This window comes from Thunnus maccoyii, chromosome 20 (genome assembly GCF_910596095.1).
Source record: "Thunnus maccoyii chromosome 20, fThuMac1.1, whole genome shotgun sequence".
NCBI lineage: Eukaryota > Metazoa > Chordata > Actinopteri > Scombriformes > Scombridae > Thunnus > Thunnus maccoyii.
In genome coordinates, this window is record NC_056552.1 from 13,402,161 (window position 1) to 13,414,233 (window position 12,073).

Genomic DNA, 12,073 nt, shown 5'->3' on the forward strand with positions numbered 1-12,073 from the left:
TCCATACCTCAGCTGGTGTGTGTTTGTGTGTTCACAGGCATGTGCAGGCATGCGTAAGAGACAGCCGGGAAAATGTTTGTTAGCATTCAGTTTCTCTGTGTGTGTGGTTTTGTGTTGCTGTATGGCATGCCAGTGTGAGCAGTTTGCACAATAGCAGGTGAAGCAGACTAGTGGGAGTGAGGGCATGACTACACTTTATAGAAAAATCTGTTATGTTTTCATCATAATTCCAAAACCCCAATAGTTTGAAAAACTTCCCATTGGACTGAAAGCCAAATTCAGCATCCTCAACATGAACAGTGTGTGTTTTCAGAGCAATGGGCCTTTGAACCAATGGGCAGTCCCCTAATTTTTGAGTGATTGAAACAACAGCAGGATATGAAGCCACAATAACAGTCTACTTTCAGGATAAAATATCAGACTTTAATTGAGAATGTTGGATTTGCACTGCGAGTAAAGTGGTACTAATTGAATCATATCAAATGTCGAATTCATTCAGAAAACTCCTCTAACAAAACAGATCTGTGATACGTGTCTTCAGAGCACCAAAGGATGAAAACTCATCACAGATTTGAAGATATAAGGCCAGAGCTCCTGCGTGGATAACAGCGGAGAAGATGAGATTAGAAGAAGGGAAGATAAGAAACGGAGCAGGCTGAGTGTTGTTGAGTCTCACAGAGACGAGAGAACGTTAGGCAAGGTGCCAGAACGAGCCTCTGAGCCGCCTGCTCTTTGTGCAGAAACAAACAGTGGATTTAATTAATCGGGCACTTGCTGTGTGACCAAACACTTGCCCCCTGTCTCCTTCATTCTTCATCTTGCTGCACCCCCCTCTGACTCGTCAACCTCCCGCCTTCCTCCTTTAAAGCCTTGTTTTCAGACTCCCTGCCTCGTAGGTTAAACTCTATTTCTCTTTTTTTCGTTCTTGCTGCCAAACTGAATTCCTCCTTCAGTCTTTTCTGTGCACATCTGTGTTAGCCTTCAGTCTTCTCCTATGTTAATCTTTCTCTTTCCCTTTCTTGCACTGCTGAAGACGAAGATCGATGGTGACTTCAGTTCAAGACCATTAATGCAACTTTGCCAGTATGCCACCGTAACGAGGAGTTAAAGTGAAACAGGGACGGATTTTTCTCACTCTCTGTGCGTGAGAGTCGCTCAGTAATTAGTTTGTGGTAATATGATTCAGCACAAAGTTATTTATGAATATGCATCATGAAAGCACAGTATAAACAAATAAAAAAAACTAGATTTTAATTTGGAATACTAAGATGTTGCCTCAAGATTACTGTAGGTAATAATGCTTGTGTCCCCTTTAGGCCCTTATTATTCAAGCTTAACAAAAAACTAATTAGTAAATAATGAAATTATCACAATCTAATTGGCATATGGTGAACATGGACCCTTCTGGCTCCAAAACTGTGGGTCTGGGACCCCTGGGCAGTTGCTGCTATTGTTGTTAATCCAGCCTTCAAGTGATACACTCCAGGGGTTGTTATTTTGTCCTAAACTACAGTACCAGTAGTGAGTGGGTTTGGAAGGAACAGTTAGCTCAATGTTTTTCATGTCAATCAAAGAAATCAAACCTTTTCTGTGACATTTTTTCTTCTATTTCCATTTTTCCTGGCTGTGGCACATGCCGTCAAAAAATTGAGGAAAGTCTCTGCACACCTAAATATGTGACAGGTGCGTCAGATGAAAGCACAACTTGAATAAAACTCGTCATAAACGAATAAATACTCCGGCAGTAAGAGTCACAGTGTGTGGGAGGTTTTTTTTATAATTTTTATTCAAGCCAAGATGTTCTTAATCCCGCCTGCAGAGCTCTGATTGGCTTGGTTGTTTGGCTTGGTTTCTGTAACCAAAATCTATCAAACTCTCACGCTTTTCAGTCTGTTTTGTATCTGCATACAAGTTTTCTACGATACTGGGGTCGAAAATAATTAAGTCTGTTGGGAAACACTTAAAACACTTCTGCAATATTTTAATGTGCGATGGACCTTGTGGGGTCATTAAAAAGTGATTATTAGATCAATGCACCATAAAACACAAAACAGTCTCATAACCTGTAAGAATTATTGATTATAAATACACAAAGTTGTGTATTGAGCGTTTTTTTACCCTCCAAATAAAAAATACAAGACCGAGAACCTGCAATCTGATCCCAGGTGACCTCACATGCTATAACACAGTTTTTGTGTCTGGACTTGCACTTGTGCTTCATCTCTTTAAATTCATTCTTTCTTTTTAATATCCACTCTGGCTGCTGGCCTCTCACCGGTCTTTCTGTCTCTGTTTCCAACAAGTCAAGGTCAGGAGTTGCACTGTACCGGGGCAGTGCCCTCTCAGCACTCTTGAGCTTGATTAGCTTTCCTTGCGTTTTCTTTGTCTGTCTCTCTATCGGTCTCTTCGACTTTCTCGCTCAATCTTTTTCTCATTTCCTCTGAAAAAAACCCTGCACTGCCTCCATCCTTTCCTCTGTGCATCCTGGCATTACAGATACCACATATGGCTCACTCTAATCTGTCTTTATGTGCTGTGACGAAGAAGAAAAGACTCTGTGCTGAGTGCAATTTTGCAGCTGATTGATCTGTTTCTAGCTGACCATCTTGCAACCGGTATCAAACATAGCAACAAATGATCTTTATCCAGCATGTGTGTATGAGGTGATTTGTGAACGTCAGCGTGTTACTGGTTCTCTTTTCTCCCGGTGTGATTTTATTTCATTTTCCCAGCGACCTTTCTTGACTGTGTGCTCGCTCAAAGGAACTCACTTTTCATAAGCATCTGTTCTGGTTTATCGTCAACTAATTTGCCAATGCAAGACTTAAAAAGGTCATAAATTAGATTATGTAGTCACAGACGGAACAATTATGCAGAAAAATTAGCGACTTCTCAACAACGTGACATGTTTTGTTTATTCTGTAATAACGTGCATAACAGGCTCTGAAATTAGAGTTTGAAGTTTTGTGGTGGTTGGCAGGCAGGCAGGCAAGGCTTTCGGTCGTCTTTGCTGGTTTTCGGTGTATTTTACATTTGCTGCAAAAGTAGTTATTGGTGTAAATCTAAGTTTAGTATCCTCCGTGGCTGGCTGGTGACAACCAGTTTAATGCCTGCAGGATACCATAAAAACATAAACATGCAGGCATCTCAGCTGATTTCTGATTATGTGAAAGCGTGAGTCATGAAAACAACCGGCCCAACCGGTAGCGTCACACCTTGAAACAGTGAGCAGTGAAAGAACGCATTGAAGTTTGCCGCCTTGAACTCTGTCCTCCAGGCAGCTTCCTGTTCAGAGGTTTTTCTGGGACACTTCCTTTAGGGCCTGATGAGTCAATAAAAACATGTCCTAACATATTCTTGAACACATGAGAGCATTTGCTTGCACGTACTCTCACTTTAAACACGCTGATCCTGATATTGCTGGCACTATATATCCTGTAAAGACCCTGTTGCATCCATTCCTGTATCCATCTCAGGTCGACGGAGTCAGCGGCTGAGATTGCCTTAACAATCCATCATTCATTCATGAGCAGCTTTTATGACCCCAATTACACGTTCACTCCTTGAAAGAACTACCCAGATGTGCTCTGGGTGAGCATCTGCGTGTGTGAGTGGCACCTGGCTCCATGTCAGAAATGAGCATGGAAAATAGCTTGGTGTGTTGAAGCGTTTCAGAGGCTTTTTGGATAGAAGCACAGATAGCGGGGGAGAAGCACAGGGAACTGGGTTTTTAGTCCAAGTGCTGTTGTGTTTTTTTTTTCTCCACAAAACATGTGCAGGGGTGTGTATGTTTGTGGTGTATGAGTGTATGAGTAAGTGCCCTGAGAGATTAGAGGAGTGGGAAAATATATAAATAGAGACAGTGAAGAGACAGAAAGATATAGTGTCAAAGAGTGAGTGCTCAGTTTTAAGTGCCCATAGGAGAAAGCATGCTGAGTGAGAACTAAATGAGTGTCAGTAGGTTTTCATGGTGCGAGCCTGTGCTCCAGTCATCCTGGTCTGATTCTCTGCGGCTCATGCAGCCCATTAGAAGAGTGAGGGTACATTGAAAATCAATGGCCTAGATGCGTCTCCATTCTCATTCCCAGGAGACTCCTGGTCTGTCTTTCAGCCAGTGGTGCATGTGTAACTGAGAGGTCTGTCCAAGAAAGACACTGAGTCTGGATGAAGATGCACACGGTAACACTAACTTTTACATGTGACTTTTGCATGACTCTTTCTACAAACTGGTTCTTCTTCTTCCTCAAACTTCTTTCCAACTATTCCAGTTATTCACTCCTACTCCACCAGGCAGTATGAACACGTTCATCTTCCATTACATTAAAAAAATGTGGTTTATCATTTCATTTAGATCAGTGTAGATTAGCTGGAGGGAATAAGATGCTTCCTCTGATGCTGTTAAGTCCAAATTCTGTACACTTTGAGCCAGTTATCAATACAGTAAAGGTCCTTTTTCTACATTTTCCAATTCATTAAGACTGTCTTTTTTACTGACAGAGCTGCAGATTTAATAAGATGCTGTGTTTGCTTTGGCTTTACATTCTTATGTTGTTTTCATAGTAAATTTTTTTTGAGTTTTTTTGTTTTGAAAAGCATGTCTTGTCCAAACATTTGTTCACATCATCAAAGTTCTACTTTACATGAAATGATGCAGAATAACCCAAATAACTTACTAAAACAAATATTTTCAATGCAGCTCAGTAAGAATTTGGACATTTTTAGAGTAGAGGTGGAATCCCTCAATGAGAAAAATTTGGATTGTAACCAATAGAGAAAGCCCCACAAAAATGGATGAAAAGTGAATATTACTGACATCAGGTAATCCAAGTATAGGCTAGACTGTAAAGAAATCATCATTTTCCAAAGCACTTGCACTAAACATAAATTTCAAGATAGAAAAAGATATTTTGGAGGACTTCCACCTACGAGTATGACAGCTTAGGAAACCTCCTCTCATGGCAGCTAGATCAAAAGTCCTTGAAATCAATAGAAGAAAACAGAAAGTTCACCAGTATACAAGTGAAAAAATGTTTTTCCATATGCTCATAATGAAATGTCAGTAACAAAATGCAATGTGTCTCTAAATATTAATTTCATGTCAACTATCAATAAATGTAGGCATTTATGTATATTGACAAGAGTATTTCAGGCTCTCACGTGAGTTGCTCTGGCAAAAATACACCTGGCCTGTAAAGATGGTTAAGATGCTCCACTCATGTGCCTCATGTGTAGATGAGGGGTAACATGAAAAGAGAGACACAAGCTCTAGGTATTGTAATCAGGAATCTCATATGTGGAGCTGCACCTCAGGTTGTCAATATATCTAGTAACAGTTGGGAGAGATCGCTAAAAACTGGCTAAAAACTGGAAACACTGTTTCCTGCCTTCATGGCAGCTAGATCAAAAGTCCTTGAAATCAATAGAGGTAAACAGAAAGTTGTTCTAAAAGAAATAGAAAGAGTTAAAAAAAAAACTTGAAAAGAAAAAAAAAACACAGGAAACCCAAACTAAACTCTTCAACCTTTCACATTAGCTGCAATGCTCTTCTAGCTAACGACTGCTCCCAAGCTAACGCTAACATTTTGCAACAAAGAGGAGGATGAAACGATCATCAGTGTGATGAACATACTCATGAAAAAAAACACACATTTTGACAGGACAACAAGAACAGGAATTTCAAAATGTTATCAGACCATGTGGATACACAGAGGATTAGATTTCCATCTTTTAGACAGTGGGTCAAAACCATAAGGGCTCAGTTGTTACATTACATGGCTGTAAAAAAGTAATTAGATTTTGTAGTGCACTTTGTTTAGGCACAAAAACACACACTGAGGGCACTCAAGGGGTCTATCCATCCACTTTAGACCCTCTCTATCCTTTATCTATAATTCAAGACGTAGCAATGACCACTCCATTCAACCCCCAACACCTCAGCCATTACTGAGAGGTGGGAGGAGTGATGCTGACCTTGTTTCTACTACGTTGTCATATATGGAAATAAAGCGTTTCCTGGTTTCATGTTTCTAGGTTTTTTGTACAGTACATACAGCTTGTAATATGTTATTCCTCTACTATTTTTTAGTAGATTTTGTCTCTGTTATTTCTTTTCTTTCCTTTTCCATAGTCCGTATGGCTTTATAAAGTCAAGGTGAGGTTTAGAAGCAGCAGGACAAAGTGTTTGCTTCCACTAACTGAGATCAGAGGTTCATATATATTCTCAGAGTTTGATCTCAGAGTCATGGCTGCAGCCAGGAATATAAGATTCTGTGCTGAACTTGACAGCATATAAAATCACAACAGGAGCTGGGAGGTTTAATGTGACGGGGAGATGCCCAGATGCCAGTCTGCTCGCTCTGTCATTAATTTTAGGTATTCCTGTAGGATTACTGCTGATTTCAGGCAAAACTGCACTCACTGGCAGCGCTCTCCCTCTGTGCCTACTGAGTTAGAAATATGCCAGAACATCACGTAGAATTTATCACTGAAATACAGCCCGGTGTTCAGTCACTCGTCCCACTTTTAATAAAAAACTTTCAGTCAGAATGGAGTAATGCGATTAGATGGAGCTTGAGTGAATTTAGCCCGATCGCGCTTTGTAAGTGGCTGATAAACATCTGACATCCTCATGCATCATTTTTTATCCACACACCAGTTTTAAATGCTTAAAGAAAACCTGAAGATTCTCCCCATAAAGACCTGTTCAGCTGTCTCTTTATTACAAGACACATGGGCCTCTCTGACTGAAATATGTCGCAAATACATAAATGCATGTATGTATGTATGCATGTGTGTGTGTGGTACAGAAAATATAAATCTGTTCTCACATTTTTGACATGCACATCCTCCTCTCTCTCTGCCTCTTGATGTGATTGGCAGGATCAGCATCACTCGTTCCTCCATGCTGCTTTCAGGGCTATTGTCTTGTACTCCGGCAGAGGAGTATGCATGACAACCAGCAGTTTCTGCTCCACTTACATGAATTCATGTTATATGAAGACTAAAAATGGATTATGCTCAACATGGAAAAGAACATCTTATAGTGTAAATTCACCATAAATTTAAAATAAACTTTGAATAGTAGTAGGTAGTTTAACCTCTCATAAGCACACTGTTAAATATACAACTAGCATAATGCAGCGATATATGTAACAGTTCTCTAAAATGTAGTGCAGTACATGAAAAGTTTTAGGTGTTTAATGGAATGAATACTTACTAACAAAGATAAATAATAATCTCCTTTATCATCATATTGTTTTTCTGATAAGATTATAACATAAATAATACATTTATATATTTATAATGCACTGTGGGCTGTTTTATCTTCCAATTCCACGTTTAAAATAGAGGGTAAATCAAATAAAGTGAAACCAGGCAGTCAAACTCAGATGTGGTCGTCATAATTTCTTACATACATACAGATCAGATACAAAGATCTGACAAAAAAGTATCTTAACTCAAGGTCCACTTACAGGCTTTTCCTGGAGCTTTCAACCATAGCTCACAGTCTATGTCAGTCCAAAATATGAGACCAAAACTTCCAAACTTCCAAACGTCACTTGATTAAAACCGTGTAATCTTCGTGACAAGTAAGCAAACTCCATCTTTGATGAAGACCATGAGAGGAGGTCAAAAGCACAAGAAAAAGCTAAAAAGAAGATTTGGGAAGAAATTAACTTTCAAGGTCAAAAGATGCAGAATGTTTGATCAGTACGTCATTTTTCTACTATTAACCGTAAAGTTTTAGTTCCATTGAGACGTCACGTCTGAGAAAAATCATCAAAAATCTGTAAGAAACCCATTTAATGACCTTCTTTTTACAGTTAAATGGATAATTTGTTTTAATCAAATGCAAAACAAACAGACACAAATGGAGAAAAAGACAAACTATATCAGACTGAATATTGATGTAATTCTTGACAGGGAGAGAGAGCACATTGTCTCTGCAGGGCGTCTTAAAGTGTTCATGCGTATACGCTGAGTGATTAGCCATGCTGAGCAGGTGTGTGTGTGTATGTGTGTGTGTGTATGTGTGTATGTGTGTCTACTGAGTGGACTCTATGACTGTATGATAATCATCTGAACGCACAGGCTGATTTCCCTCTTCTGTTATTTAGTAGACAGTCGTATCGTCCCCACATTTCACACAGCGTGAGTGTGTAGCAGTAATGGCTAATCTCTGTGGGTGGCATTATTTTTATGTTCAGGTGGTGGAAGAAAAATTCAATGTGATGGCATTGAATTTTACTGCCACTTCCCCTCTGTAGCTCAGGATTTCAGACCTGGATGAAACATTAAAAAGGCATTATTTCATTAGAAGGGCATGGCTGTGACAAACAGGATTTTAATATTAATGAGCATGACTGTGCTGCGATAGAAGTTGTCATAAGAGAGGATTAATAATGATTTTCTCCACAAACATCTCAAGGTGTGTGTGTGTGTGTGTTCCTTCTGAATGACGCAGAGCCATGAATACTGAAAGATATGACATGCAAGTCTGATTGTCTCTTATCAGTCACTTTACAGCTTTGAGCTTCACTAACGAAAGAAATTTCCGAAAATACAACAGCAGATGTTTAATAATGAGTTCAGTCAAAATGAAAAAAAAGGAGATATCTCTGGAGCATTGAAAATCATTAACAAGATTTACCATATTTAACATAGAATAGATAATATGCCTCCCTTCATTTCATAATTAAGAAACCTGCCTAGTGGGGCTCATTAAAGGTTGCTCATCAAGAAATTCATAAAAAGCTTATATTCCTCTAAGCTGAATTTACATTACAAGGATACACATGAGTGACAAATTAAAGGAAAAATCTGGATAAATAAGTGGAGAAACATATAGAATGCAGATGATCATAACTCGTAACCCAACTGAAAACTTACGGGAGAATTCGGAGTGACGTGTTAGACAGCGCTCGCCACCGCAATCATCAAAACACAACAAGGGAATATCCTTTGCCAAGGAGCATTCACGCTGGTCTGGAGGTTCATGATAGACCTACACCTTACTAAGACTTTTTATGTTACTTTGTTGCCCTCTAAAACCACAAATTGTTGTTTTCTCTCTGTTCAGATTACAGAAAGTATTAATTAATGAGCTTTAGAGGTGCTGGTAGTCGTATTTCTAGCCAGAGTAGGAAAACTGTTTCACCTGTTTCCCCTTGTCATTATGCTAAGCTAAGCTAATCGCCTCCTTGCCCCAGCTCCGTACTTTACGAACGGACATTTTTCTCATTTAACTCTCAGAAAGTGTATTTCCCAAAATGTAATGGGGGTTTATTATTTAGGGGTACACTCTCTGACTCTATATCTTGGTGTTTTTCCAAGAATTATTAGAGTGTCACCTCTGAGTATTTTGTTCAAACTCAGAATGAGTACTCGCCTGTGTCCAGTCAGGGATGGACAATATGATCTAAAATCTATGCAACACCATACTGTCACATTTATCTTATGAATGTAGTGATAAGTAATAAATAATACGTCAGTATGTGATGTTTCTTTTCTCATGCTAGTTCACTTTTTATATGCTTGATTTGCTTATAGTTTGAACTGATTCTGGACTGGTTAGATGTCATTGGTTATTGTAGATATTCTCAGTTTTATATCAGATTCAGATTATTTATTTGTTAAAACTGTGATGAGAGTAAATTTGTTGCTAATTGTAAGTTATAAGAAGCTAATTATGTTTGGTTTGTCGTCCAGCGCTAAAGGACAACACATGTATGCGTGTATGACGTGCGTCAAAACTCACATCTACTGTTGAAGAAAAATGTGGGCATGTTAAACTGTGAGCGTGTGCCGCCTTCGTCAACCCACAAGGACTCACGCCAACCCGTTAAACCACTGTTCTATCTAACAGCGGCACTCTTACGCTTTTTTCACATTTGCTCCCTGGATCGGCTACTTCTTTGATATGAATGATGCATTTGGAAAACTTTGTGATACACCCAGTGTGTGCTGCACTCAGGTCCACTTGTGTTTTTGAGTGCTCACACTCAAGGAATTATATGTTTGGAAAACAGGACACACAAGCTAAGCCTCTCCTGTAATGTATCATGTACGTTGAGGTCGCCTACATACCAGCTTCTCTGTATTTAAATCTTCAAAGTATGTAGTTAATTTAGGGTTTTATATCCAGCCTCACGTGTCACCTGAAAAAATGTGCTGTATTTCTCTTAAAAGAAAAAAACAACAACAAAATCTTTCAGGGAGGACAAACCTCTCTTAGCAGCCACTAAATGCAAAGGACCTGTTTAAAGCCTTACACAAGTGGATTACATAAAATTACAAGGGGGCAAGGACAGTTCATACTTACAAGTGTGTAACTGCGAGCTACCAAACAGACAAGAGAACAAAGGAAACGCAGCTTTCATAAGCATCAAACATCAAAAGCATGGCAAAATCATGTAGAGTCACAGCATGGTGTTGCTCTTTTTCAGACTGTTGTGCGTCACTGTGCCATGCAGCAGCTACACATCAAACACAGGCTTGACGTTTCGTTGGCTGTTTTTCAGTGAAAGTAAAATATGAACCTGTATGTTATTTGCTTCATCCTAAAGTTCTTGTTTGTAGAAACTTTATCAGGCAGGATATTTCAATTTCAAACTAGCTTTGACATTCTGTACTAACTGGATTTTGGTGTAAACACGTCAAAAAATAATGCCAAACATAAGTTAAGTTGTGTATGACGCCTCTAAATGCTCTAATAATGTCCTTTGAGAGTGTTTTTTTATGAGTTTAATCTTGATCTGAAGGTTTTAGACAGAGACAGATGGGCTGAAGTTTCTAACAGCAGGAATCTTCCCATGAGGGGCATCATACTACAGGTCCCAGAGAGGGTCAGAAAAGCTCACAGATCAATACACATTAGCTGCTGCTCCAATGCTGAACAAGGATTAGTTGACATCATGGAGCCTTGAGGCTAGAGCTTGGATTGCTGTCGGAAGTGTGTGAGTGTGCGTGTGTGTGTGTGTGTGTGCGTGTGTGAATTTGTTCTTATTACGAAGAGTCAAGTAAGCACTTCCATTGTCCAAGATTATGCTAATACCAGTTTTTATGAGGAATAGTGCAGCTGAATTTACTTATAAGCATGAATGATTTCTTGGTTTCCTACATTTGAAGTATTTGATATAAAAAACATAATAATATGATAATAATGAAAGAGAAAAGAGATAATTGCTGCAACTTCAGACCCCCCCAAAAATGATCAAAATGAGGATCACTAGTTATAGTCACATGCACATGATACTGAAATCGTTCGACATTTGCTGTGTTTGAAGCAAGAAAGGAAGAGTTTATTTTGGGAAAAATGCATTTATGCGCTTATTTCATTACCTCTCTCATGTGTGTAAAGTGTTGAGCTAAAGCCTGGAGGCGATTAGCATAAATTTGCTTAACATAAAGACTGACAACAGGGGGAAACAGCTGGCCTGCCTCTGTCCAAAGTTCAAAAAATATGCCTACCAGCATTTCTAAAGCCCACTTAAACATGTTAAATCCAGTTTGTTTAATCAGTATGAAGAGAAGGAATGATTACAGCGAGGAAAACCTCTTTCAGTGCTCATTTGGGCACCTGACTGTTGTTTTAAGACAGACCTGAAAACTTAACAAGGAAACTATCCTTTAATGTAAAAATGACGATTGTCATGGTGACAACAAAGACAACTCCAGGCAATCATTGCACATGACTGTTGTTCCTAACTCATAAAGCCACAAATTGTCATTTTTACGTTATTGTTTGTGTATGCATTGAACAAACAAGCATCAAGAATCTCCTGATGTGTAAAATAGAAAGCTTTAGAGGTGCTTGTAGGCATATTTTCTAAATTTGGACAGTGCCAGGCTAGCTGTTTCTCCATTTCCAGTCTTTATGCTAAGCTAAATACTCAACCTCTAGCTCCAACTCCATATTACTAGACAATCAATCTCAATCTTTCCATCTAATTCTCAGAAAAAAGCAAATAAGTGGATTTCCCAAAATGTACTATAAAACATGTATGTAAGCACAGCTTTAAGAAACATTTAGAACATCTGTACAACCTCCTGTATGTAGTTGGGATGGTTGACG

The 12,073-nt window shown here is 39.0% G+C and overlaps 1 protein-coding gene across 1 annotated transcript in view; it reads left to right on the forward strand.

Annotated features, from left to right (window-relative positions):
* Positions 1-12,073, forward strand: part of LOC121886956 (rho-related GTP-binding protein RhoN-like) — a 30,486-nt gene that overhangs the window by 5,672 nt on the left and 12,741 nt on the right. The window lies entirely within an intron of this gene.